Source organism: Squalius cephalus (assembly GCF_949319135.1).
Source record: "Squalius cephalus genome assembly, chromosome: 18".
NCBI lineage: Eukaryota > Metazoa > Chordata > Actinopteri > Cypriniformes > Leuciscidae > Squalius > Squalius cephalus.
Window position 1 is genome coordinate 1404769 of NC_137139.1, and position 26761 is coordinate 1431529.

Here is a 26761-nt window from a genome sequence, read left to right on the forward strand (position 1 = left end):
GGCGCAATTTTTGAATTTGAATTCATCACGAGCGCGGGATTTGACAGTTACGGACTGCGCTGCTGTGATAGCCAGTGAAATGGAGATGAAGATTGCACTGGATAAAGGGCTGAATTTGGATCTCTTTCTTGCAAACGTATGGATTCTAAAGATTTGGATTATATCAAGTATAATAAAATTTATGTATTTTGTGAATTTATGTTGGTGTATTATTGTTCTATTGGAGAAAACGCATTTTGTGTCTCACTGTAAATAAACTAAATATTAAAATGGTTAAACGATTAAATAAGGTATTTTTAAGGTTTTAAAGTGTATTCTTGTTTAACTGCATGTAGGCTTATCGTTTTTGTGCTGTTAATTCGTAAACATTTTACATTTTAGTGCTGTAAATACATCAGTATTATACGTTTCTGTGTGTATAAAACGTAAGTAAATGTACGGTAGAATTACACTTTACGTAAAAATACACACGTATTCTCATGAGATCACATTGAACATTCTCAGTAAGTAAAGTGCAACTGTACTATAAAAGGAAGCCTTTTTATTTCCATGGAATTACTGGGATTTTACCCAATAATCTGTAATAGCTACAGTTACGTAGCTATTACAGATTATAGGGTAAGATCCCAGTAATTCCATGGAAATAAACAGGCTTCCTTTTACAGTACAGTTGCACTTTACTTACTGAGTAAATTGTCATGTTTTCCTTGGTAACGTTGCAGGACATACAAGGTAAAAAATTGTGACTAGCCTAATTTATATGGAAAAGGGAATGATCAGGTTATATGGTACAATTCCGGTAATACCATGGAAATAAACAAGGCTTCTTTTTACAGTACAGTTGCACTTTACTTACTGAGTAAATTGTCATGTTTTCCTTGGTAACGTTGCAGGACATACGAGGTAAAAAAAAATGTGACTATGGAAAAGGGAATGATCAGGTTATATGGTAAGATCCCAGTAATTCCATGGAAATAAACAAGGCTTCATTTTACAGTACAGTTACACTTTACTTACCGAGTAAATTGTCATGTTTTCCTTGGTAACGTTGCAGGACATACGAGGTAAAAAAATGTGACTATGGAAAAGGGAATGATCAGGTTATAGGGTAAGATCCCAGTAATTCCATGGAAATAAGCAAGGCTTCATTTGACAGTACAGTTGCACTTTACTTACTGAGTAAATTGTCATGTTTTCCTTGGTAACGTTGCAGGACATACGAGGTAAAAAAAAAATGTGACTATGGAAAAGGGAATGATCAGGTTATATGGTAAGATCCCAGTAATTCCATGGAAATAAACAAGGCTTCATTTTACAGTACAGTTACACTTTACTTACCGAGTAAATTGTCATGTTTTCCTTGGTAACGTTGCAGGACATACGAGGTAAAAAAGTGTGACTATGTGGAAAAGGGAATGATCAGGTTATATGGTACAATTCCGGTAATACCATGGAAATAAACAAGGCTTCATTTGACAGTACAGTTGCACTTTACTTACTGAGTAAATTGTAAAAACATCTGCAAGAACATACCCAGTATTTAAGATGTGCCATGACATTAGGGAAAACTGTTCCTGCGGGGTAGTTACCAGGTAAGTGTAAGGTCAATTATTTGATAAACCCTCTATAAATGGGTGTAGCAATGAACAACAACTATGTAAGACAAGGTAATTTATTGGAAACTACCGTCTTAATTTCAAGATAGTAATAAATAAACATGGACTGTTACCAACATAACCCTAGGATAACTACACACCTAACTTGAATTGATGGGTAATACTGGAGGTGTTTCTAAAAATTGGCTGCCTACATTCTGAGGAAGTACACAATTAAATCTGAGTTATTACCAACCTAAACAGGTAACAAGTACACAGTACTTTGTTGAGTTGATATTTAACAGTGGTGTTTTTTTCCCTGGTAGTTTCTCTGTAATTGCATACTAAACACCTTAAGTAATTACACACTAAAATACTATAATTTACCATATGCTTACCAGGTAAATACTTAGTAATTAGTTTGTAGTTTCTCTGCATTTACATACTTGTTACCTGTGGTAATTACCAATAACCAACTATAACTTACCATATATTTACCAGGTAAATACCTAGTAATTAGGGGACTGTAAAAGGAAGGGTTACCGATGTTGTTTTATGAAATACAATTTGAAAAGTAGTCCAATTTAAATTATAATTACATTATATTATCATATTTCCATAAGAATGCTACATTTGATCACTAACTTAATGTCAGACATTTTTAAAGACCAAGGAGTAGTTGTTTTCATGGTGAAACCTCCAAACATTTGGTATCTCTGAAAAGTCCTGAATGTGCTCTTTACAGGACACCCAGGATGTGTCATGTGACATATATGATGTCAGAGAAATTCACTAAAATATAATGTCCACTACAGTGGACAAAAGTCTATTCTTGGGTCCCAGGACATATTGTAAAATAAAAATGTTTTTGTAACTTTTATGTTGTGAAAAAAAAATTGTTTGTGACTTTTATATTGTGAAATAAAAAAAAAAATGTTTATGCCTTTTATATTGTGAAAAAATAAATAAAATAAATAAATACTGAACAAATTTGCAACTCGATTCATTATGACTGAAATCTCATAGCGTTGACATGGCAGAACTAATGAAAAAAATCTATTACGACCCAGTGAATTCTGGAGCTTCTGGGGGTAAAGATAGATTAAAACAAGCTGTATTAGAACAACATGGTGTAAGACTATCTGATAATGAAGTGTGCAAATGGCTCGCTAGTCAGGACACATACACTCTTCATCGAACTGCGCCAATAAATTATAAGCGGAACCGCGTACCGTGTATGGGAAAGACCAACAATTTCAGGCCGATTTAGTCGATATGTCCGCATACGCAAAAGAGAACGATAATATCAAGTTTATAATTACCGTTATAGACGTTTTTAGCAAGTACGCGTGGACAAGGGTGTTGCGAAATAAATCTGCGTGTGAAGTAACTAAAGCTTTTTTGTCAGTTTTGAGAGAAGGATGTGTACCCATCAAGTTGCAGACAGATAAGGGTACAGAGTTTTTCAACAAGCCTTTTCAACAGATGATGAAAAAATATAATATAACACATTTTTCAACAGCTTCTGAATCGACACCATAGTATCACACTGAGCGAGTGTAGTCGAAAGGTTTAATAAAACTTTAAAAGGACGAATGTGGAGGTATCTTACATCGATAAATTCCAGACGCTACTGTTATATTCTTCAAGATTTGACAAAGGGTTATAACTCCAGTTATCACAAGTCGATAAAAATGTGACCGTTGGACGTAAATAAAGAAAATGAATCCGTGGTATTCAAGAATTTATACGGGAAAATGCGTAAAGAGACACCCGTCTTTAAATTCTCAGTGGGCGACGTGGTCAGAATATCTAAAGTCCGGAATATATTTGCCAAAGGCTATGAGCAGAACTATACCGAAGAATATTTTACTATAGCATTTTGTATACACAGGGAAGTAGCGATGTACAAGTTACAGGACTATGATGGAGAGATAATACAGGGCTTTTTTTACGAAAAAGAACTCCAAAAAATTATTGTGAGCGATGATAAATCGTTTAAGGTCGAAAAAATTCTCGATAAAAAGCGACGCGGAAAAGCCATGTACGTTTTGGTAAAATGGTTTGGATGGCCATCAAAATTCATTAGTTGGATTCGTGAAAAACAGGTGATTGACTTACAATCCCCTTTAAAACCCTAGGAGAGTCGCTCGCGTTCTCATTTATACAAAAACATGTCTGAGGAGGAGGGGTTCTACGTCACGCTGCCGTGCAATGCATCAGGTCATGTTTACCCCGGACATCGGATATCTAATTACAGAACTAGCAATACATTTAAAAGGATTATGGGAGGTGGCGCTGGTCAAGTTCCACTATCCAAAAACTTGGCATACTTTCAACGAGGAAGACGGTGCTTTTATTATTGAATGGGAACAATGTTTGAACGACGATGAACGTAGCAAAGTGCGAGGGGATCTTAATATTCAAACTTTCCGGAAAGCCCTAAAAATATCTACGAATCATAATAATATGGCTATTTTGAGGATATTTCAGTATTACTCAAGGAAATAAACGCAACTCTTCCACCGCGGGTGCAGCTCAGGTACGATAATATAAAGAATAAGATATTTCTGAAAGCAGCTCAGAGAGCATCGCTAACGTTTTCCGGAAAGCTAGCCATTATTCTAGGATTAAAACACGGTGTTCCTATAGAAAATGTAAACAGTTCGGATGAACACGAAGACGCGCGCACATACGCACCACACCAGGCTGATATAAGCGGAGGATTTTATACTCTATTTGTATACATAGATATAATAGAATATCAAGCAGTGGGTGACGCATATGTTCCCTTATTAGAGACTGTACATATTGAACCGACCATTAACAAAGCAGTGAGTGTCAGGTACAACAAGTCTTATTACGTCCGTCTTAATAAAAACAACATATCAGATATCGGGATCGAGATTAAAGGGGACGATAATAAAGACGTACGATTCACCTACGGCAAAGTTGTGACGAAGCTGCACTTTAGACCAGTGAGAAAACATTTGTTTTAAAAATGGCTTATCTCACACCGTACCAGGATGACCCCCACCGCTACATATCATATTATCAGGCTCAAACCGGATACGGGATGCCTGGCTATGCCGGAAGCGGGGTTATGTACGGTTCCGGTTTTGCGTCAGGGATCGGGGGTCTCTTTCGTGGATTATATCGTATGGCAATCCCGTTTCTAAGAAGGGGTTTCAGTATAGCAAAGCCACACATAAAAGCTGCGGCAAAAAATATAGCAAGTGATGTAGTTACCAGTGCCTTGTCAAAGTCATTTAATAATAATAATGACACTGAGGGACAGAGCGGTCACGGTCTTATGGTCATGCACAGAGGGTTGAAGCCCCCTGGGACCCGTATGAGGAGGGGGCGTGGTCATGATATAAAGAAGACTAGACGCGTCACTAAGAAACGCCCAGTTGCAAAAAGCAAACGAAGAAGGCACACGAAACGTCTCAAAAGATCTACAAGTTTGAAAAGACGAAGCAACACTATCTTCTAAACCATGTCGTTGATTCATGCAATGTCAGACGAATGTATCAGATCCGAACTGGATATTTTTACCCTTCCTTTAACGCAAACAGCTATTGAGAAACACACTTATGTGGAAATCCCACCCGTGTCAGCGATTAATGATGCTTCCCCGATTAAATTTTTCATTGCAGGGACTAGTGAAGATTACACAGATCTGAATAACACATTGTTATATACCCGTGTGAAAATAACTCTGCCAAACGGAGATGACGTACCACAAGGAGCTCCGGTGTCTTTGATTAACTATCCTGGAGCCTGCATTTTCTCCCAGGTGGATGTGTCCCTAGGAGATCGACTAGTGTCACACTCCTCCAGCACGTATCCGTACAGGTGCATTCTGGAAATGCTTATTAATTATGGAAAAGATACCCTAGAGAATAACTTTTCAGCAGGACTGTTTTACAAAGATACAGCTGGCCATATGGATGCTACAGATCCGGCTGGGGCTAATGCAGGTTTAACAAAGAGAGCTGCGTTTACAGACGGGAGTAACGTTGTGGAGCTATTAGCTCCGATACACAGCGATATATTTTTTCAACCGAAATTACTTTTGAACGGGGTAGATATTCGTATTCGTTTAACTAGAGCAAAAGACGAATTCTGTCTTATGCGTGGGGACGCGATTGATTACAAACTAAAAATAATCTCTGCTTCTCTCTTTATCAAAAGGGTGTCAGTTTCACCCTCCGTCCGCTTGGGGCACGCTCAAGCTTTACTGTCGGCCACAGCCAAATTTCCGTTCGATAGGGTATGCGTGAAAAACTTTTCTATACCGGCAGGGGCGCGCGTCTCAAACCATGAAAACCTCTTCCTAGGCACTTTACCAAAATCCATTATTATAGCAATGACGGATAATGATGCTTTTACCGGCTCATACGAAAAAAACCCATTCGCTTTTAAACATTTTAATCTAGAATATTTAAATCTCACCTTTGACGGTGCACACGTCCCAACGCGTCCGTTTTAGCCGCAATTTAATTTAGGAAATGCTGTAAGAGAGTTTTATCAACTGGTCACCGTCACGGGGAGACATCTGAAGAACCAGTCTCTCGCTATAGACCGGGAGGATTTTCTCAACGGCTACACACTGTTTGCCTATAACCTTACTCCGGATGAAGAGTGCTCGCAACATGTGTCACTGATTAAATCAGGGAATATTAGGTTAGAAGCACGTTTTAGAGAGCCTCTACAAAACACAGTAAATATTTTAATTTACGCTACTTACGATTGTCTCCTTGAGATATCAAATCGGAGGCAGAACACTACTAAAGGGATTGAAATGAACACTGTCGAGCTAACTGGAATTATGGATAACATTACGTGTAATGTAAATTTTTTAGGAGTACTCGCTAGCGATCATCTTCCCAAAGATCCGTTCATAGATCTTCCAACTCTATTAATTTGTAATACGGATCGATCGGACGAACCGGGGCGGCACTGGTTAGCCATATACATAGATCGAAACGGCCTCGGATGTTTTTTTGACAGCTTCGGGAATCCTCCGGATTCAGATTTTTTTCCTCCATCCATTCTCGAGTTTCTAAAAAACAATTCTACGCAAGTTCATCATTCTACCAGACAAGTCCAAGATTTTACATCAGTCACCTGTGGACAGCATTTTGTCTTTTTTCTGTATCATATTTCACGGGGTGTTGAGTATGAAGATATAATGAAATTTTACCATAACGATAATCTATTAAGAAATTATACTATGGTGTCTCTTTTTGTGAAAAAATTGAAACCCATGGTCTGTGTTAGTAAAAGATTTAAATGTATCCAGTGTGTACAGTCTGGTAAAATGTTCCAGTCTTATTAACACCTGTGTAACGAATAAATAAAGAATATGTAATGAATAAAAACAACTCGTAAACAGGTGAATAATCTCGTTTTCTTTCTTTTATTTGACATCAAAACAATAACACAATATGTTGTACAATAACATACTTACCCCTGGTTTCACAGACAGGGCTTAAGACTAGTCCTAGACTAAAATGTAAGTCTGAGCTGTTTCCACTGAAATAAACTTGCACTGACTGATCTTAAAAATATATCAGTGCCTTTTTAGTTTTAAGATGCACATCGGTAATGTTTTTTTCTAAGCATGTTTATAAAAATTACTTGAATGTCCTAATTGATCTATGGTCTAATCCTGGCTTAGTCTAAGCCCTGTCTGTGAAACCGGGCCATAGTTTAAAAAACTAAAACACAAATACAAATTCTCCCACATGATAATATAATTGTTAAAAATCCATCCATTGTTTTGCATCTACTCTGGGTGAGTTAAATACGTTTTCATCAGAGTCGTGTGCGTGTGTGTGTGTGTGGCGTTTTTTCAAAGACTTAGTAGGTACAGTACCAAAGTCATCCGCGTGTGTTTTTCTTTTAAACGATTCAATCATCCGTCTTACATTATGATTGGTTACAGTCGAATAAGGAATCTTTAATCCCGCAAATGCATCCAGAAACTCGTACCAACCCTACAGGGCGGCGGTTGTCATGGATCATCTGTGGTGAAGTTACACTCTTTACCAGATCAAATATATGAGAGCCTGGAATGATTTTTCCTTTATAAACAAATTCTCCATCAACTGTCCAAGAAGACAAGTGTTTGGCTTTGGACATTTTATCCATAATATATTTTACATTTTTTAAACTTCTCTGAGGAACATTGCTTAAAACTTCTGAGACGACTGGGTCATCACTGACGTCATCATTCCTAACATCGGGGGTGTGGGAGGGGGGTGGTGTCTCGTGTTCCGGTAATGTAAGAGTTAGAGTGCTACTTTCCATATCGCCGTGTTTTACCACGTTTAAGAATCGTTGTAAAACATTAGTGTAGAGCTTGGATTTTTCGTAAGTGTTCAAATCATGCCTCTGCAGTTTATCTCTAATAGATTTATCCAAGTCATTCTCCACAACCGTATGAATATTCTCACGAGGGGGTGCAGTTCTTAGTCTGTCCAGCTGATGTTTTGGGACAAGATACAATTTTTCGGTATGCTGCATTTTTTCTCTTCAGATTCAGTTTCTAGTTATTAGACTAGTTATGAAGGGAAGTGCTATGCTGAGTAGGGGAAGCAGAAAACCCCCTTTTTGATTAATCATACGTCTCTTCCTGCTGATATTAATCTTTTTATTTGCAACGTACTTTAATTCTTTTTTCCTTCTTTTTAAAGTCCCGTGCTGTTTCGCAGGTAGAGGTATCTTCCCATGGATAATATTGAGAGCCACTTCACAAAGAGCTAATATTAACTCGTGACGATTGGAGAATAACACGTCGCTGTTTGGGTGAGCTCTTGTATAATAGCTTTAAGAGGTAGAGATTTCTAGAAAGCCTCGTGCTCATTTTCACTTCTGGACGTACACCACCGGATAGTCTGACAGTAAATCCGTTCTGAGCCGGAATTTTTCAGGTGTCTGTGGTTTATAATCTATTAACAAATAACTGTAAGGACGTTCAGTTGCATCGTGATACGCTTCGATAAAAAACGTACTCGGTTACCTAATGTAACCTCGGTTCTCTCTAGAAGAGGGAACGAGTATTGCGTAAGTTGCTTATGCATCGGAAAATCTTCTTTCTTCGAGATCTGAAGCCAAAAATTATCCTTAATTTTGTATTCATCGTCAACGCAGTGCGGCAGCCGGCAGACCTAGGCAGGCTGTATAAGCGTGCTCATTGGCTGCTCGGCGGCAACTGCTTAAGCCTATCAGTGAGCACTCTGAAACGTGGCCTCCAATGAGGGCGCTTCGTGCCCTCCACACCCTTCTAACCGTCAGAATGGGTGTGGCCAGTGTGTATATAACAAGTGCTCACAGGCTAAATATCTGGTTTTCGCAGTCTGAAGCGCAAAAGCTCGTGGCGCGACACGGCAGGTTACGCAATACTCGTTCCCTCTTCTAGAGAGAACCGAGGTTACATTAGGTAACCGAGTACGTTCTCTTACGAGAGGTTCTCTCGTATTGCGTAAGTTGCTTACGCATCGGGAACCCTTTGTCAACGCCGTGTGCGCCGAGCATCCAGCCCATGAATCCCAGGGAGACCGGGGAAAACATTCTGCTGGAATATGTGGCCGGTCGGAGAGACGGGCCAGCACAGCACAAAGCACTTCACTCAATATATAAAATAGAGTGGCGCGGCCGGTAATACGGGCGGCCAGCAGCGCGGGCCAGCACCGGTAAAACAGCGCGTAAAGGGGAATGAGAAACAGAGCGGTCCAGCCGGTCTGAGTATAAAACACTTCACCCTAAGTATCATACCAGAAATATCGCCAGCATGTGAACGTAGTCTGCACATGAGAGACTGGGCAGAGCATATATGTCACTTATACTGACAGTAATTTTGCCTGTAAGGCGGGAACTTCCAGGTTATAAAACCTCACGAATGTTGATGGGGAGGCCCAGCCCGCCGCCATACAAATATCGTGAATAGAAATTCCGCTGGACCAGGCCCACGAAGAGGCCATGCCTCTAGTAGAGTGGGCTCTGATACCCAAAGGGCACTGCAGGTGTTTGGAGACGTAAGCTGCTGCAATCGCGTCCACTATCCACCTGGACAGGCTGTGTTTCAAGGCGGCGAGACCCTTGGTGCGTCCGCCGAAAGAAACGAAGAGCTGCTCTGAACGCCTGAAAGCGGCGGAGCGCGTGATGTAAACTCTCAGCGCCCGGACAGGGCATAGGAGGTTATCACTGTCCCCATTATCGGATGCTGGCAGAGCCGAAAGGGAAATGACTTGTGCCCTAAAAGGGGTACCAATCGCTTTGGAGATGTAACCGTGTCTCGGTCTGAGAATGACTTTCGAGTCGTTCGGTCCGAACTCAAGACATGCAGGGCTAACAGATAGCGCATGCAGATCCCCCACACGTTTAACTGAAGACAGAGCTATCAGAAAAACGGTTTTAAGCGACAGGTACTTTAAATCTCCAGGACCAAGGACAGATCCCAAATAGGAACCGAGGGGGGCCGCGGGGATTCATCCGTCTAGCTCCTCTGAGGAAGCGGATAATGAGCTCGTTCCTTCCCATTGCCCGGCCGCGCGTCGTCTCAGCGAACGCTGCAATAGCCGCCACATACACTTTGAGCGTGGAAGGGGACCTGCCCTTTTCCAACAGCTCTTGTAGGAAGGAGAGCACCCGCGGGACCCCGCATGCGCGCGGATCCAAGTTTTTAGTAGCGCACCATTTAGAAAACACCGACCATTTAGACGCGTAGAGCCGTCTCGTAGAGGGGGCTCTAGACTGTGTGATCGTGTTCACAACCCCTTCTGGCAGGTCAACGGGTATCCGTTGATCACCCATGCATGCAGAGACCAACGCTCTGGATGGGGATGCCAGATCGATCCACCGGCTTGGGAGAGGAGATCCTTTCTCACCGGGATCGGCCATGGGGATGAGTGCGACAGCCTCACTAGCTATGGGTACCAAGTTTGGTTCTCCCAGCGCGGGGCTATAAGAAGCACTGAGTGGTGCGTTTCTCTGATCCTCGAAATGACCTGTGGCAACAGGGAGATCGGGGGAAAAGCATACAGCGGGAGGCTGGGCCATGTCTGGGACAGCGCGTCCTCGCTCTTCGAATAAAACTTCGGGCAGTGAGCGTTGTCTTTCGACGCAAAGAGGTTGATCTCCGCTCTGCCGAATAGGCGCCAGAGAAACTGGACTGTCTGGGGGTGCAGGGACCATTCTCCCGGGGGAATGAAGTCTCTGGACAGTCTGTCTGGACCGACATTCAGGTGGCCCGGCACGTGCACGGCTCTCAGCGAGCGCAACGAGCGGTAAGGCCACACGAGAAGGCGTTCTGTCAGCTTGCACAGATTCCTGGACCTGCACCGCCCTGTCGGTTCACATAGGATACCACGGACATGTTGTCCGAGCGGACTAGCACATGGTGATCCTGTATGAATGGGAGGAAGCGCTTGAGCGCGTTCTCGACCGCTATCATCTCCAAACAGTTTATGTGGAGGCATTTTTCCTGGTCTGACCACAGGCCAAAAACCGGTTTGCCCTCGAAAAGAGCGCCCCAACCTGAGGTGGAAGCGTCCGTCGAGATAACTTTGCGGTGTGAGATGGCTCCCATTGTCACTCCCCGCTGGTACCAGTCGGCCGCTAACCAGGGCTTCAGTGCTGAAACGCAGCTCTGAGTCACTCTGATTCGGATGCCGCCGGAAGCCCAGGCTCTGTGAGGCACTCGGGCGTTCAGCCAGCGTTATAGCGGGCGCATTCGTAAAAGACCCAGCTAAAGCACTGCTGCGGCTGAGGCCATACAACCCAGCAACCTCTGAAATGTTTTGAGAGGTGCGGTGCTGCCCGGCTGGAAGGACGCGGCCAGGCGTCGAATGCAGCGCGCGCGCTGTGTCGACAGGCGGGCCGTCATTGCCACAGTGTCCAGATCCAAACCCAGAAAAGAGGTTGATTGACTGGGCACTAGCGAGCTCTTGGTCCAGTTGACCGTAAGCCCCAGGCTGTCCAAGTGGCTTAGAAGCACTGTTATGTGGGCGATGAGTTCGGCCTCTGACTGTGCTAGAATCAGCCAATCGTCCAAGTAGTTCAGAATTCACATTCCCCGACCCCTCAGGGGAGCGAGAGCCGTGTCTATGCACTTCGTGAATGTACGGGGTGCCAATGACAGGCCGAACGGCAGGACGGTGTACTGATATACCTGACCGTCGAAGGCGAATCTCAAGAATGGCCTGTGACGGGGTATTATCTGGATCTGAAAGTACGCGTCTTTTAGATCGAGAGATATAAACCAGTCCCTCGGGCGAATTTGCGCGAGAATTTGTCTGGTTGTGAGCATTTTGAACGGTCTTCTCATAAGAGCCTTGTTCAAACGTCTCAGATCCAAAATCGGTCTGAGAGCTCCGTCCTTCTTGGGAACGAGGAAATAACGGCTGTAAAAGCCCGACTCGCTCATGGAAGGGGAAACCGGTTCTATAGCCCTTTTGCACAGAAGTGTAGCTATTTCTGCTCGAAGTAGATGTGCTACTTCCCCATTCACTCTGGTCTCGATACGCGCTTCAAAGCGCGGAGGGCGGCGAGCGAACTGCAGAGTATAGCCCTGTTTTACTGTGCTCAGCACCCATTCTGACGCGCCTGGAATAGCTTCCCATGCTTTTGCGTGTGCAGCCAGGGGCAGAATGGCCTCCGGGCTCTGATCGCCGCTGATCGCGGGCTCGAGAGCTCGAAACGGAGGGGCGGGCGCGGCGCGCGCGCTCTCGGTGCTTAGATACGGCGGGTCGCAAGTAGCGATTACTGGCCGTTTTACACACAGCGTCCCGGTGGCTTTGGACGGGGAACATACAGTGTGAGGCACGACGCTTGAAAGTGGTGTCGGGGGCGAAGTATTCGAGAGGATGTGTGAGCGCGTGGGAGCAGGCACAGCATCTGTATTTATAACATGACCGGTCGTGAGGGGTTGTGTAACAGAGCGGGCAGTGAGTAGGTGTGGGCACAGCGGGGTGGACACGTGACCTACTTTTAACGCTCGAGCGGCTTCTGCCTGCTTTATGCGAGCGGGCTCTGTGAGAAACACGGGGTTTATGGTGCTTGTGTGCAGAGGTGAACACAGATAAGTGGGCACATTTACTGCATTTGAAACACATACAGCGCTAGCCGTGCGAGCAGGCATTTAAGAGTGGGCTCTGTGAGAGACACGGGATTTATAGTGCTTGTGTGCAGGGGTGAACACGGAAACGTGGGCACATTCACTGCATTTGAAACACATACGGCGTGAGCCGTGCAACCGGACATTATGCTCATTTGAGGTTTCTCTGGGTCGCCGTGAGAACAGTGGTTGCGCAGGCGAGTGGGTAGATATACCGGTTCGTTGGCTGCGAGGTAAACATCTGCAGTAGCCGTGGCAATGGGGACTGACAGAGCGTGAAGCTTTGACGGTGGTCCAGCCGCAGCGGGACTTAACCGTCTTTTCTTCCCTCGTGTATAGACGCTCATAAATAATCGAGCACCATGTGGTGCGAGAGGCGGGTTCGCTTTCTGTGTGTAAGAAAAGCTGGCCGCCAGCTCGGAGAGGCGAACAGTAAAAAATGTATCTGCCGCGAGAGCTGGGCTCAAACACGGGTCTCTGGCGTTACAGCCTATGATTCTGCCACTGGGCTACAGGGGCGAACACATTAGCTTTCGGTTAGCGCGAGCATATAATAGTACGACCTCATGTTTGTTTGCAGTCGTGCGTGTATTAAAATTTGTATCTGCCGCGAGAGCCGGGATCGAACCCGGGTCTCTAGCGCAAAAGCCAAAGATTCTGCCACTGAGCCACAGGGGAGAACACATTAGCTTTAGGTTAGAGCAAGTGAATTGATATATTTAATGAAAGTATGCTAGATTAGTTACTGTGTGTCATTAGCAACGGCCAATGCTATGTAAAAAAGATAAACAAAACAATTTATTTCAACAGTTAATTTTAATCAGGCTTTGCCACAAAGGTAAAATGTGCATTCCATGCAAACAGCATCACAATCTCTTAGAGCTCAACCACTGTGCATAATACAACTGTTCACAAACAGAAGATTGTATTTGACTCATGCTGCATACACATATGCAATGACAAGAATTATGCCTACTGTACATATAGAGTTACAACTACGATTAGAGTTGTTTGCATAAAATGCACCGTGAACATTCACATGTTTGCCCTGTGATAGGCTACAATTTATCTCCATAAATACTATTTTCTCAATTCTGTGCATATATTTTTACTTACATCAATTGCTTGATCAATATCATCACATATTTTATATTTACATTTTTAACTGTAGGTACCACAAACAATTTAATATAGGTAAGTTTGTGTATATTTTACACGTAGTACAATACTGTATGTGCTGCTTATAAACACCAGGCAGATAATGATTTATGATCTTTACTCATCTCACTTGCACAAAATAATGCATTTAAACATTTGGTCGGGTTGAAGTCATCCCTCCGGATCTTCTGCAACCACTCATGCCCGTACCGCAGCGTCAACGGGGAATGCATGAAAGCTGACTTCTTTATTGTAATAACGTGACGAAAACGGTACATAAGGGCACACAACGATGAAATGCTGAGGCTGTCACCCTCTGAAAGGCAAGTCACCTCTCTTGAATCCTAAAAACACTCATTGTGAAAAAATATCTCTGTGGTTAATGGAACTCAGTCGCTGTTGTCTCTCGCTGTCAGATCACCGGAAGTTTTCACCGGAAGTAACGTTACTGGCCCACACACTCAAGTTCGAACGTCAACGGTCGTCGTGCACAGAGTGAATTGTAGGCGCTACGAATCGGAGCAAGGGTAAGATTTAAAGAATATGCTTTCATTCTCCTGTATAAGGAAATAGATCTGTTAATAGATACCGATCTTAACCGTACATTTTGTTTTCACAGACTAACCTCACCTCATATTTGCTCGGAGCTATGTCTGCAAGTCCAGATTTACATGATGCTGATAATGACGACATTGTGTGTAAGTAACTTTTTTACTATTGTGGCCAAGTAGTGTATACCTCGTTTCTATTTTGCATTAAAAATGTTTGTGGCCCCTTTAAGAAATCCCTCTCTTCTCGCGATACTATTCACTTGTGCTGGATGCGTGCGCGCGACCAGAGAAGCCATTTTTCACTGTTCAGGAGAGCTCCATGTTGTTTTTCGTGCATTGATCGGATTTACTGTGTTACGATCTTCTTTCTTGGTAAATATTACTCCAATATCTTTAATATGCACAAATAAGTTGTGAAGCAGAGTTAAAAGAGCATTTGATGTGTACATTTGTTTATAAATTTATTTGGAGCGCATGTGTGACGAGTGAACCTCGTGGTGATCGGTAAAGGATTGGCTAACGTTAGCTGCTAACTTATGTAGGCTACGTTTCATGATTTATGGGGTAAAATACTGATGCCATGTTTATTTGATAGATCTGTTAATGAGTTTAATCTATATTCTGTGATTGTACAGTATAACTGTATGGTTTAATGCATATTTCTGGTTCTGCATGATTAGTATGTAAAACGTGGGTTGTGGCCGTGTTAATGTGCCTTTATTTCTCTTGTACCTCAGCCACTGCCGTATTCCAGTTTTTGTTATCGTATTTAATTATAACATATTTTGGTTTGGAGAAATCGATTTAAATCTGACCTGTTGCAGTGCATTACACTGTATTTCAGTTTGAATTGAGTTAAGTATTCTGTGGATTTGAGCATTGATCCACTGGTTAAACTTTTTGATTATATGTCATCTTCAAATTTACTGTAAACTGTTTCTACAATTTCTTGTTTGTTTTTTTTTTGTTTTTTTTGTTTGTTTTTTGTTTAACCAGTGAAATCTAATTTTCCCTTGTGAAATCTCTTCGAACAAGGCAAACTTTTTTCTTAATTAGACTTTTATCTGTTTAATTGTGCTTCCATTGACCGCTGTCACTTATTTTAAACAGCAGTCAGAATAAAACCCCAATTTCAAAAAGCATAGTTTGCTTCCGGTGTGTATTTCTTCAATTTCACCCGGTTGCATTTTTTCTCCTTTATTGTTTAATTTTACTGTGACTTATTTTGTTCTTATTAATATCACTCTCATTTAATTGTTTTCCAGCTGCCTTTAAGACATATTACGAGACAGTACGCAGGAGCTTCAGGTACAAACAACCAGATCTTGCATTGCAGGCGGAAGCTGTGGAGAATTCAGCTCGGAGTCGAGCGAGAAGAAAAGAGGGTAAGATTTATTAGTTTAGATTTGTTTTTGGTCAATGTGACTATTTTTCAGGTACATTAATAGATGTGCGTTGTTCATACGCAGTGCATTGCGCAGTACGGTTTGTCTTTATTGGTTTTTACAGCTGCTAGAAGCGAGACAGAGTGTGCTAGCTGAGGATGAGGTGGGCCTTTGGAAGTGCGCTACCATAGACCTGATGTCTGATGAGGAAGACGGCATCGTCGGCGGGGTGTCTGGATGGATTGTGCGACCTCTGTCATTTCACAGCCAGGAGTTCACCGAGCTCTGTGCCACGCTGCAGTCGAGATTAGAGGCGACTCCAAAGTACAGGGCAACGCACCACAGACGTCTGCAAAATGGACCGAATTCAGACAGAATGCCGCTAGTTACCTGCAGCTCTGAAGTGGAAAACTTCACGGTGCTGTAGGATTTTGGGCTTCTCATGAGCTTCCCATTTGTTGTGTGGGCAAATCTCATATGCTTTTTACATGTATGATATAGTTGTGTGTTTGTGTTAATAAAGCTCTTTCTTTGAATAAACAGCACGTCCCTGGCAAATTTTCCTTTCCTCAATAAATTAATTCATGTCCTTGATGATGGTAATAGTGTAGTCCATAGGATAAAAATGACATGAATATACAACATAATATCATATATTACACAAATCATTTTATATTTATATACAATTAATAATTTTATATTTATATATAATTATTATAATTTTATATTTACATTTACATTACATTACATTTACATTTATTCATTTAGCTGACGCTTTTATCCAAAGCGACTTACAATTGCTATATATGTCAGAGGTCGCACGCCTCTGGAGCAACTAGGGGTTAAGTGTCTTGCTCAGGGACACATTGGTGTCGCACAGTGGATTCGAACCCGGGTCTCTCACACCAAAGGCATGTGTCTTATCCACTGCGCCACACCACCACCATATATTTATATATAATTAGTATAATTTTGGGGTGGGGTTTAAATTTATAATGACTCAGGGTGACCAATAGTAACAGATCTGCCAACCAATCATGAGTGATTTTTCTTGTTTAAATGTAGTGGTTTCAACCAATACTGAGTGAGGAAATTCAAGCCATTCTCTGGCAAGATGCGGGCGCTGCTATTCATATGCAAATTAGAGCCATTAGCACCTCCGCAAGCTCTCCACATACGTCATGGTTCGTTTCCGTCAATATGTGGCACAGACGAACGCGACGTTCACAGGCTGTAAATTGTCGTTAACTGACGAAAATTATGGAGATTTACGGCCGTTTACGGGGACGAAAATCCCACTTTTCATGCAGTGATTTCATCATACATTGATTGCCAGGATGTATAAACGTACACAAAATTGTCAAACTTGACAGAACACATTTTCTCTGAATTATACATTAGAGTCTTCACAAAAAAAGTCTTTCCGCTACCCGATGGACCTGCTACAATTCCCGAGAATGGGTGATGCATTCTACAGTCGAACACATCTGTTTCACACATTTTTAAATATATTGCTAGAATCCATAAGGTAATGTCGTAAAATCTGCTTGGAGTACCCTCTTGTCATACACTACGGAAATTTTTCACATAAATTTGGTTGATCTGCTCTATAACTTCTTGCAGGGCATTTTCAGAGATGTTAAGAATTGATGACATTTTCAGAAAAAGAGCAGCTACATTATGTTCCAACTGACTCTCCAAGTTCTCCACATCTTCACTGAGCTCAGTAACCTCAAATTTAACCTCATCAGTTTCAGGGGCACTATCCTCGGGTTGAATATTTGTATGAGGTGGAGGTTCCTCAAGTTCATTATGTGACACAATTTCAGGTTTGAATGCCATCTTATTGTGGTCTTGATGTTCTTTGCTTTTATGTGCATTAACCTGTTAAGCTTCACTAGTGCGTGGGCGCACTGAAGCGTTTTTTTATTTATATAGTTCAAAGTTACTATCAGATTTAATGTTATACCTTGACAAACTGTACATCATTAAAAAGATATAATACTCAAGTTTCAGTATTTGACCACTATTGTATTCTGAGAAACTTATAGTGACAGTTATGTCTTAATTTGTGTCAGGAGTTATGAAATGAAAAAATGAGTCGATACCTTTAATATGAATTATGCGCGTCAGCCGCTTTCATTCATAAAAAACTCCCGTGCTGTCGTCATGACAGCGATACACAAAACAACGTCCTTCAGGGCTTTTAGCTCAAAAATGTGCAACCTTGGAGAAATATTGATATATTCTCATAGATTCACGTCATATTTCTAAAGACAGGAATAATATTTATTGAATTTATACCCAAATGTGTCGATGTAATCATTGTGAGCGCTTCTTACTGAGATGTGCAGTGTTTTCAATTCATACCAATAGCCTGAGGGCGCTATATGCACAAAAAATAATCCATATATGGAACATGAAGAAGAGCCATGATCATGTGACATTCCAGGACGTCACTGCTACACACAAAGCTACAGAGATCCCGCTGTAATATGCAGATAAAAGATGTTTTGAAGACAATAAACATGTTTGCTATGATATTTGATTTGCCTGTGTTCTTCAAGCCATGCCAGGTATTTTCATAATAATAGATTATATTTATAATGTAATGCTAATCGATATAGACTTTATCATCGTGCATAAAACTATAAATAATGTTTTCTGTCTGATTTTTTTTTTATCTGAAGCCAAATTAGATCACAGAAGATTATTTAAAACACTCGATTGCGTTATGAAGTAAGTTTGGAGCACAAACATGGTTTTAATCTCATAAATGGTCGTGTATTGATGGTGTGCTAAGCTAACATGCTAGCTAGCCCAGGTGCACCTGCCACCAGGGGTTATTCTTTTATGAATTTTGTTCTAAATAAGAATGCTTACTGATATGTTTTAGTGCATTTGACCACTATTTAGTGCACTTCAAATGTGAAGTGAGAACTTTGATAAAAGAAATTAGGGACTGAAACCCTATGAATAGCCTGTGAATAGCCAGTCGTTAGTAACTATAATGCAGACAAAAGAAATGCATATTTAGAGCCATAACCAGGCTGGAGAGGTGTGAATGTGTGCAGGGGAGACTGAGACTGAATGGGGATCGTTTGCACCACAAAACAATAGAGACAAAAGACTGAATGGATGCTTAGACGATGACTAAACATCAGTAGCATTTTTAGAGTAGCCTAATCAAAATAAAGTCATGACATGATCTTGAAAAACATTTAACTAAATACAGAGTTTTAGACTTATTATCTTCATATTTTAAATATAACATGGTCAGACATGTGGCTTTAGCTGTAGTGCATTTCTAGATTGCTCCAGTGCCAACTTCAATTTTATTTTCATTAATATGTTTCATAAAAAAAAAAATTCTAATAACTTTACAAAACTTTGAAGCTATTTAAAAAAAAAAATCATTATGACAATAATTAATTCTACATTTACAATAAACTACCAGGTGTCAGCTTTCAAATGAGATCATACTTGTGCTTTTAGTGCAAAGGGTTCATGAACTGTATCTGTTTCAGTTTGGGTATGTCATTTCTGGGGATTTTTCAAAAGTGGGGTTGCAGCTTAACAGGTTAAAGGTTGAATAAACATTGCTCTGAAAGTTACAGCCTTGATATGGACAAGAAATCTTTTGCTTCAGCTTCAAATGTCTTCGTAAATGAGTAAAAAAGTCAGCTTCAGTGCAAGGCTCCACAAAGTCACACAGCTGACAATGGAAAGCAGTTTCACCTTCGTTCCCTAGGTCCTTTTGAGTGTGCCAGGTTGATAAGTGGACTTTGAGTGCATTGAAAGATTTAAATGTGCACAGGCATTCCTTGTGAAGGCATGGTTGTGGTGATATTCGAGTGTGGCACCCATGTTTTAAGCGGTAATGTTTAAGTAAGTAACCCCTCTTTTCAGCACAAAATGTGCAGTACTTACACGTCTACTGCATAGGAAACGGTTTCTCTTTTTGAAAAATCTGAAAAGAAAGAAAAGATAATTTTAGCATCAAGCCTAGCAACATAAATAGACAAAAACACTAACATGCAGTACCAGACTTGAAATACCAGAGCTATAGGAAAAACTAAATCCTTGCAAAAATCTAATTATCAAGCTTTTAATCACTGAACTTCATTAAGACAAGTGAACAGCAGTACAAAAGGTAAATGGTAAATGACTCACTTATGTGGTTAGACATCAAGGGAACTGTAGTCCTGGGTATGATGGACTGTAAGTCGAACCCAGAGTATCTATAGAGACAGTCCAGAAATACTAATTACATCAAATATTTGAAATTCAAAATATGCACAAAATATTCTGTATGATGAAATATACTATAATGATTAAATAATTTCAACACACAAGATAGATTTATTTGGATTTTCTTAAATTGATTTGCTTTTGTTGTAATCCAATTGCTCTGATGCAAGCATAACTTTTACTTTAGCATGCAATAATAATACAGTTATTAGTTGAAAATACCTTTTATTGCTGGGATTATGGAATGTGTGGATTGATCACCATCTGCTTGAGCCTGGAAGGGGACAGTTAAAAAATACTACAATTTAACACAACCAAAGCTCACAAACAAGTACATGTGAAAACTGTAACATAGGCCTATAACCCACAACGACAGTTCCCAGTATTAAAATGTACATATTATGTACAAGATTACCTTAAAGAATAATGTAAGCCACTGAGTATGCCAGCAAATACGTTCCCCTATCATAACAGACTATGATAAACTGAGTGTAAAGATCTTTTCAGACAGGTAAACAGTAAACACTCTTGTCTGTACCAAGTCTGATCTGGGTACTACACGTGGTAACCATGGAAACAGCACAGCTACGAATATCGACTAGTGTTAAGTGCGAAGTGTTAAATAAAAAAACATTAAGTGACTGTGGTGATATCCCCAATCATATGTCGACACACAGTGGTAATCCTGTTTTTGATAAACACAGACTGTTATTGTTGGTAGCTAAAGTTAGCTAAATTAGTATAGTCGTAACTTTTCAGACTATCTTAAAATAAAATTATACATCCAGACTTGTTCTGATGTTCTGCCTGAGCTTATAAACAACAGTTATAAAGCTCAGGAAACTCACAATCCACCGGGATCAGTCTGTCATCATGCTAGTCAGTAGCAGCTAACTTACTCGACGTCAAAAGTTACTGGCATGGCGGGTGGGCGCGGGCGTGCCACGACCGTTACACTTGTTGTGGCAAAAATATTCATTAAACAATCAATCACTGCGTAAGAGACATTTCTGAGTCAAATTGTCTTTTAAAAGTATTTATTCTTGCAAGAAGGCCCAGTTGCCACACAGAAGTCACCAGTACAGTCTGTGAAACAAGTGCGACGACGAGAGGGAGGGCAGAGGAGCCTTTATACTGCTTTCAAGGTCTCCTGCTTACAGGCCCTTATCTAAACAAGGGAAGGTTTCTCTGCTAGTCATCTAATTCTGCTGAGTTTATTCTTACAAACTCACAAGTTCTAAATGGGACGGCCTCTGACACTAGGGGTCAGAGCCCCTTTTCAATCTGCCTCCTCTTGATGTCTCACCTGTTTCCCAGTGTTTAAAAACACACACACACATTAGTCATATGTTGGCAGACTACGTACAGTCCAGCAAAGATCATTTCAATGTGTTAATAATGAAAATAATGAAAATCAACACTGTAAATCAATGAGAATCAAAATTTTCCATTACACACTAAAGTTTTTCCTCAATTTAAACGTGACAAAAGTCTTGAAAGTTACCTGTTTTCAACACCGAGGAAGTTATGGATTGAAAAAATAATAAAGTATTGACCAAGTTTCATCAAAATATAGCCACTATATGTCCATAATATAGTTAGCTAGCGTTAGCCGACATTACTACACACATCATTACTACTAGCAAGCACAAAACACTGGCGCTGACTTACAGAAACAAAACGGTCTGCACAATGGTAAAATATTTACTCACCAAATGAGTGTGCCAAGCACAAGAATTGCTGTTATGCTGACGACAATCACAAGTGCCGTTGCAATGTTTAGGTCCAGCTCAATGAGATCCAGCTTCATCTGGTCGGTCAGTTGGGGCATGATGTGACATGTACCGTTTGCAAAATTACGAATCCCGCCACGCCAAGACCCGCCTTAAGAAGCAGCTTGATTGGTTGGGGATTATTGATTGATCTGCGCATGCCCACAGGTCATAAACTTACTTTTTCTAAATGAATCCAGCTCAAGTACAGAAAATGTACTCAAAATGTCTTTCTCTCAGTGAGCGCGACGTGCATGGAATTTGGACCTAATGACTCTAGCGTTATACTCAAACCTAAGCACGGTTATGTTCCTAAATCCCTCAATACACCGTTTAGGGCACAGGTCATTTCCACTGAAGGAAATGAGGACGAAAGCTTCCTCTGCCCAGTCAGGGCATTAAGAGCTTATGTGTCTCGCTCGTCTGCCTTCAGACAGTCGGAGCAGCTCTTTGTTTCATTCAGCGGGCGTTCTAAGGGACTAGCCGCTTCAAAACAGAGCCTATTCAGATGGATAGTGGACGCAATAGCGCTAGCTTACACAACCAAGGGCATGCAATGCCCATTGGGTGTCAGGGCGCACTCCACGATAAACATGGCTTCATCGTGGGCCTGGTCAAGTGGGATTGCCTTGCAAGATATTTGTATGGCGGCAGGCTGGGCCTCTCCGTCTACATTTATAAGGTTTTACAACCTAGAGGTTCCCGCACTACAAGCCAGGCTACTGTCGGTCTAGTACGGCCAAATCTCTTAAACTGACACTGTCAGTCTTGAGTTATACGGCTATTGTGAATAGCAGTGCTGCTCTAAGCTGCCATATACGGAAGATAGTGGCTAAACCCCTCTTCTTCGAGGATTCCCTGTGAGTCCCCTAAGTGATTGTGCACTATATGAACTCCGGGCTGTCGCCCTTTGAGTCTATGGTGTCAGATCCCAGCACACACGGCGTTTTACATTAGGTTCCCCTAGCGTATTCTACGCAGTACGAGAGTATCTCTCGTAAGAGAACGTACTCGGTTACTAACGTAACCTCGGTTCTCTCTAGAGAGAGGAACGAGTACTGCGTATCCTGCCGTGCATGCATGCCCTCTGGTTGCTTCACTGTGAAAAATCAGAGATATGAGCCCGCGAGCGATATTTATAGACCTAAGCCACGCCCGTTTCGGCAGGACGTGACGCAGAGGGCGCGAAGCGCCCTCATTGGGTATGACGTAATTCTAGGTCTCGCTCGATAGGCTCAAGCAGTTGCCAGCAGACCAGCCAATAGGCGCGCGAGCTGTCTCGCCTATGCCTGTATGCTGCAGCAACGCGTTTTACATTAATACAAAATTAAAGGATAATTTTATGGCTTCAGTATTCTCGTGGAAAAGGATTTTCCCCTAGCGTATTCTACGCAGTACTCGTTCCTCTCTCTAGAGAGAACCGAGGTTACGTTAGTAACCGAGTACGTTTTGACTGATTTCTAATACTATTTTCTTGGATCGCCCGAATATTGACTGTTTTCATAGTATATAAACGGTTGGAGGAATTTTTATTTTTTTTCTCTCAACGTTCTTCCTTGTGGAATGTGGATCAATAACTGAACTGAACTATATTGAAAGAAACAAAAACAATTGTATCTTTTGTGTTGATCGGACAGTTATTAATGGATGACAAAAAGGGAACATTGAAGTGAAGACTGTGTGAAACACTTCTGGGACATAATTTTTTTTTCTCTTCTATTTTTTTTTTTGGTGTGCGTATCTGTTCATTTCAAACCAGCACGTGCGGAATAGATTGCATTTGGAAAGGACACTTGGTTGAGTACATTTTTGTTGAGACTATCGTGCAAATCACTAATTTTCCATCGTTTTTTCTGATACTTTTTTTGGGGGGGTAACATTGCTGTGTTATACTGTTGTGCAGCATATATTGGTTTGCAGTTAAAGGGGAAACCAGGGCAGAAGTTAATTTTCTGAGTTTTTACATAAACACTGCTGTTTTTCTTGTGGGTGTAGAAAAGTAACAGTTAGTACAAAGTTAGTACAGCTTTTGACTCATATATTTGTGTAAATTTACGGTATCTTGATTTATTATTTGCATTAATTAATTGATTGTGATTTCATACATAATGGCTACTCACCCTGACTTTCAGTCTGACTTTACTGACTGGCCTGCAGATGAAGACTCTTTTCTACAACAGGGAGCGTCACAGCATACTGTTGAAGATTTACGGTCTCAAAACAAGCTGTTACAAGCAGAAGTGGCAGTGCTGCAGCGGTGCCTTCGCGAATCGATTGACCTACAAAAGGACATGATGGACCGTTTAACACATGAAGAGTGTACCGTGCCTGTTACCCCACATCCAGCTCCCAGAGCCAGCTCAACTCCTTACAGTTTGGGGCAAGCTAAGTCAACAGCTCAAAGGTCAGCGCCAGTCAATGTAACTTATAGTACTGCACCTACATTTTCTCAGCCACTCACTGTGGATATGAGTGCCACAACAAATGCACTTACTGCTATGCTTAACCAATCATGGCTCGAGCCACCCGTGTTTGCTGCAGATGGTTCCCTGAATCCTGAGGAATGGCTTCAGTCTCTCAACGTGTATAGGACCTCCCTGGATCTCTCAGATGTCCAAATTCTCCTTGAGCATCGAAAATGGTTTGCTGCACTAAGCACACATTTGACCAGTTGGAATCAGTTCTGTGAGTTCTTTAGGACAGTCTTTCTGCCTTCGGACAATCAAGAACGTGTCCTGAGGGGCATTTTGGACCGTATGCAGATGCCGGATGAGCCGCTGCCGACCTTTGTCGCTCATATGTTGGGTGAGTTTCGTAAGCTAAGGTCCCCTCCCCTTGCACTAGCATGGTTTAAATCATACTTATCTGACCGTTATCAGTTTGTAGCAGTAAATGAAGAGATGTCTTATCGATCACAAGTTCAGTATGGTGTACCACAAGGCTCAGTACTAGGACCGCTGCTGTTCACTCTGTACATGCTACCATTAGGAGATATCATTAGGAAACATGGAATTAGCTTCCACTGTTATGCCGACGATACTCAGCTCTATATTTCTTCAAAACCTAACGAAACTTACCAATTCACTAAATTAACAGAATGCATAGCTGATATAAAAAATTGGATGACTCGTAATTTCCTACTTCTAAATTCTGAAAAAACAGAGATTCTAATTATTGGACAAAAAACGTCCTCACGTAATAACTTAGAATACTGTCTAACACTTGATGGCTGCTCTGTTAAGTCTTCGTCGTCGGTTAGGAACCTGGGTGTGCTCTTTGATACCAATCTTTCATTTGAAAGTCACGTGTCTAGTATCTGTAAAACCGCATTTTTCCATCTTAAAAATATATCTAAATTACGTCATATGCTCTCATTGACAAATGCGGAACAATTAGTTCATGCTTTCATGACATCAAGGCTAGATTATTGTAATGCTCTACTGGGTGGTTGCCCTGCACGCTTAATAAACAAACTACAGCTAGTTCAAAACGCAGCAGCTCGAGTTCTTACCAGAACCAGGAAGTATGACCATATTAGCCCAGTTCTGTCAAAACTGCACTGGCTCCCTATTAAACATTGCATCAATTTTTAAAATATTGCTGATTACTTACAAAGCACTAAATGGTTTAGCTCCGCAGTACTTGAGCGAGCTCTTAACGCATTATACTCCTTCACGTCTATTGCGATCTCAAAATTCCGGCCAGTTGATAATACCTAGAATATCAAAATTGACTGCTGGCGGTAGATCCTTTTCCTATTTAGCACCAAAACTTTGGAACAGTCTTCCTAACATTGTCCGGGAAGCAGACACACTCTGTCAGTTCAAATCTAGATTAAAGACACATCTCTTTGACATAGCATTCACATAATACATTATAGACTTCTATAATTCAATATTAGGCTGCATAGATTAGGTCAGCTGGAACCGGGAACACTTCCCATAAATCCTGATGTACTTGTTACATCATGAGAAGAATGGCATCTACGCTAATTTTAGTGTCTTTGTTTATCCCAAGGTTTTCCCGCAGCCTGCCGGATCCAGGCCGTTTCCAGATCTGACGAAGGACCTTCGCCTGGACCCGATGTCAACGCAGTGCTGAAGTGCCAACTAGTCTCTCCCTATGGAGGATCCCTTTCGCACTCTACAGATAAAGCGTCGTCGAGAAAACTCAATTTGCGTATCTACACCGAATTGATAAAATAAAATAAAATTCTGAATCAAAATGTAGGATATTTGTAATTTGTAGTGATTACAATTTAGCTCAAAGGAATTATTAATTAATTTATAGGGAATTCAAAAGAGTCACTTATTACAACCGAGCAAATGACTCGTTCGCGGTTCATTTGAACTGGCTGTAACTATCAACTCTGCAACGGATATAAATATCCGAACTATAGTGAAACACTATATAGTTAGCAAGGTAACTTAGATCAGAAGTTTAAGACATTAAATTTGTAAGCAAAATAACACAAGTAATATTTCTCTTTAGAATACAAACAAGACTTTATTGATTATTCTAACACATAAAACTAATATCTAACACAAACACACACATACACATTCATACGCGTTGCAGAAAGAAAAGAGTAAGGAAAGATTAAGTTTTAAGAGTGAGTTTAAGAGTGAGATGATGTAATCCCAAGTTTCTATGCACTTATAAGACACAACCTGAATGAACCATCAATCATTAGTTTAACCTATTGTTTCCTAGGTTATTAAATCTGTATCAAATACACCAGTTCAGCTTAAGAGTCTGGAGGCAGTACTTGCTTGTCTTTGCTTTTGGGGATTCCCTTTTGTTGCGTGAAAGGGGTTTTCCCGGTCGTTCTTGGCTGGTCTCCTCGTGCCTGATGTCTGGGTCACGTGGTCAGTCACGTGGCGTGCTGGCGGAATGAAAGTCTTTGTTTGAAGCTGGCTTTGCA

The 26761-nt window shown here is 41.3% G+C and overlaps 1 long non-coding RNA gene across 2 annotated transcripts; it reads left to right on the forward strand.

Annotated features, from left to right (window-relative positions):
- The first annotated feature begins 14282 nt into the window (after positions 1–14282).
- On the forward strand, positions 14283–16012 carry LOC307146011. 2 transcript variants are annotated; one of them, XR_013819037.1, is made up of 4 exons: positions 14283–14405; positions 14498–14576; positions 15695–15814; positions 15939–16012. It is a non-coding gene; the product is annotated as an uncharacterized lncRNA (long non-coding RNA). The 2 variants fall into 2 exon arrangements; XR_013819036.1 differs by having other exon boundaries at positions 14283–14576.
- The last annotated feature ends 10749 nt before the right edge of the window (positions 16013–26761 follow it).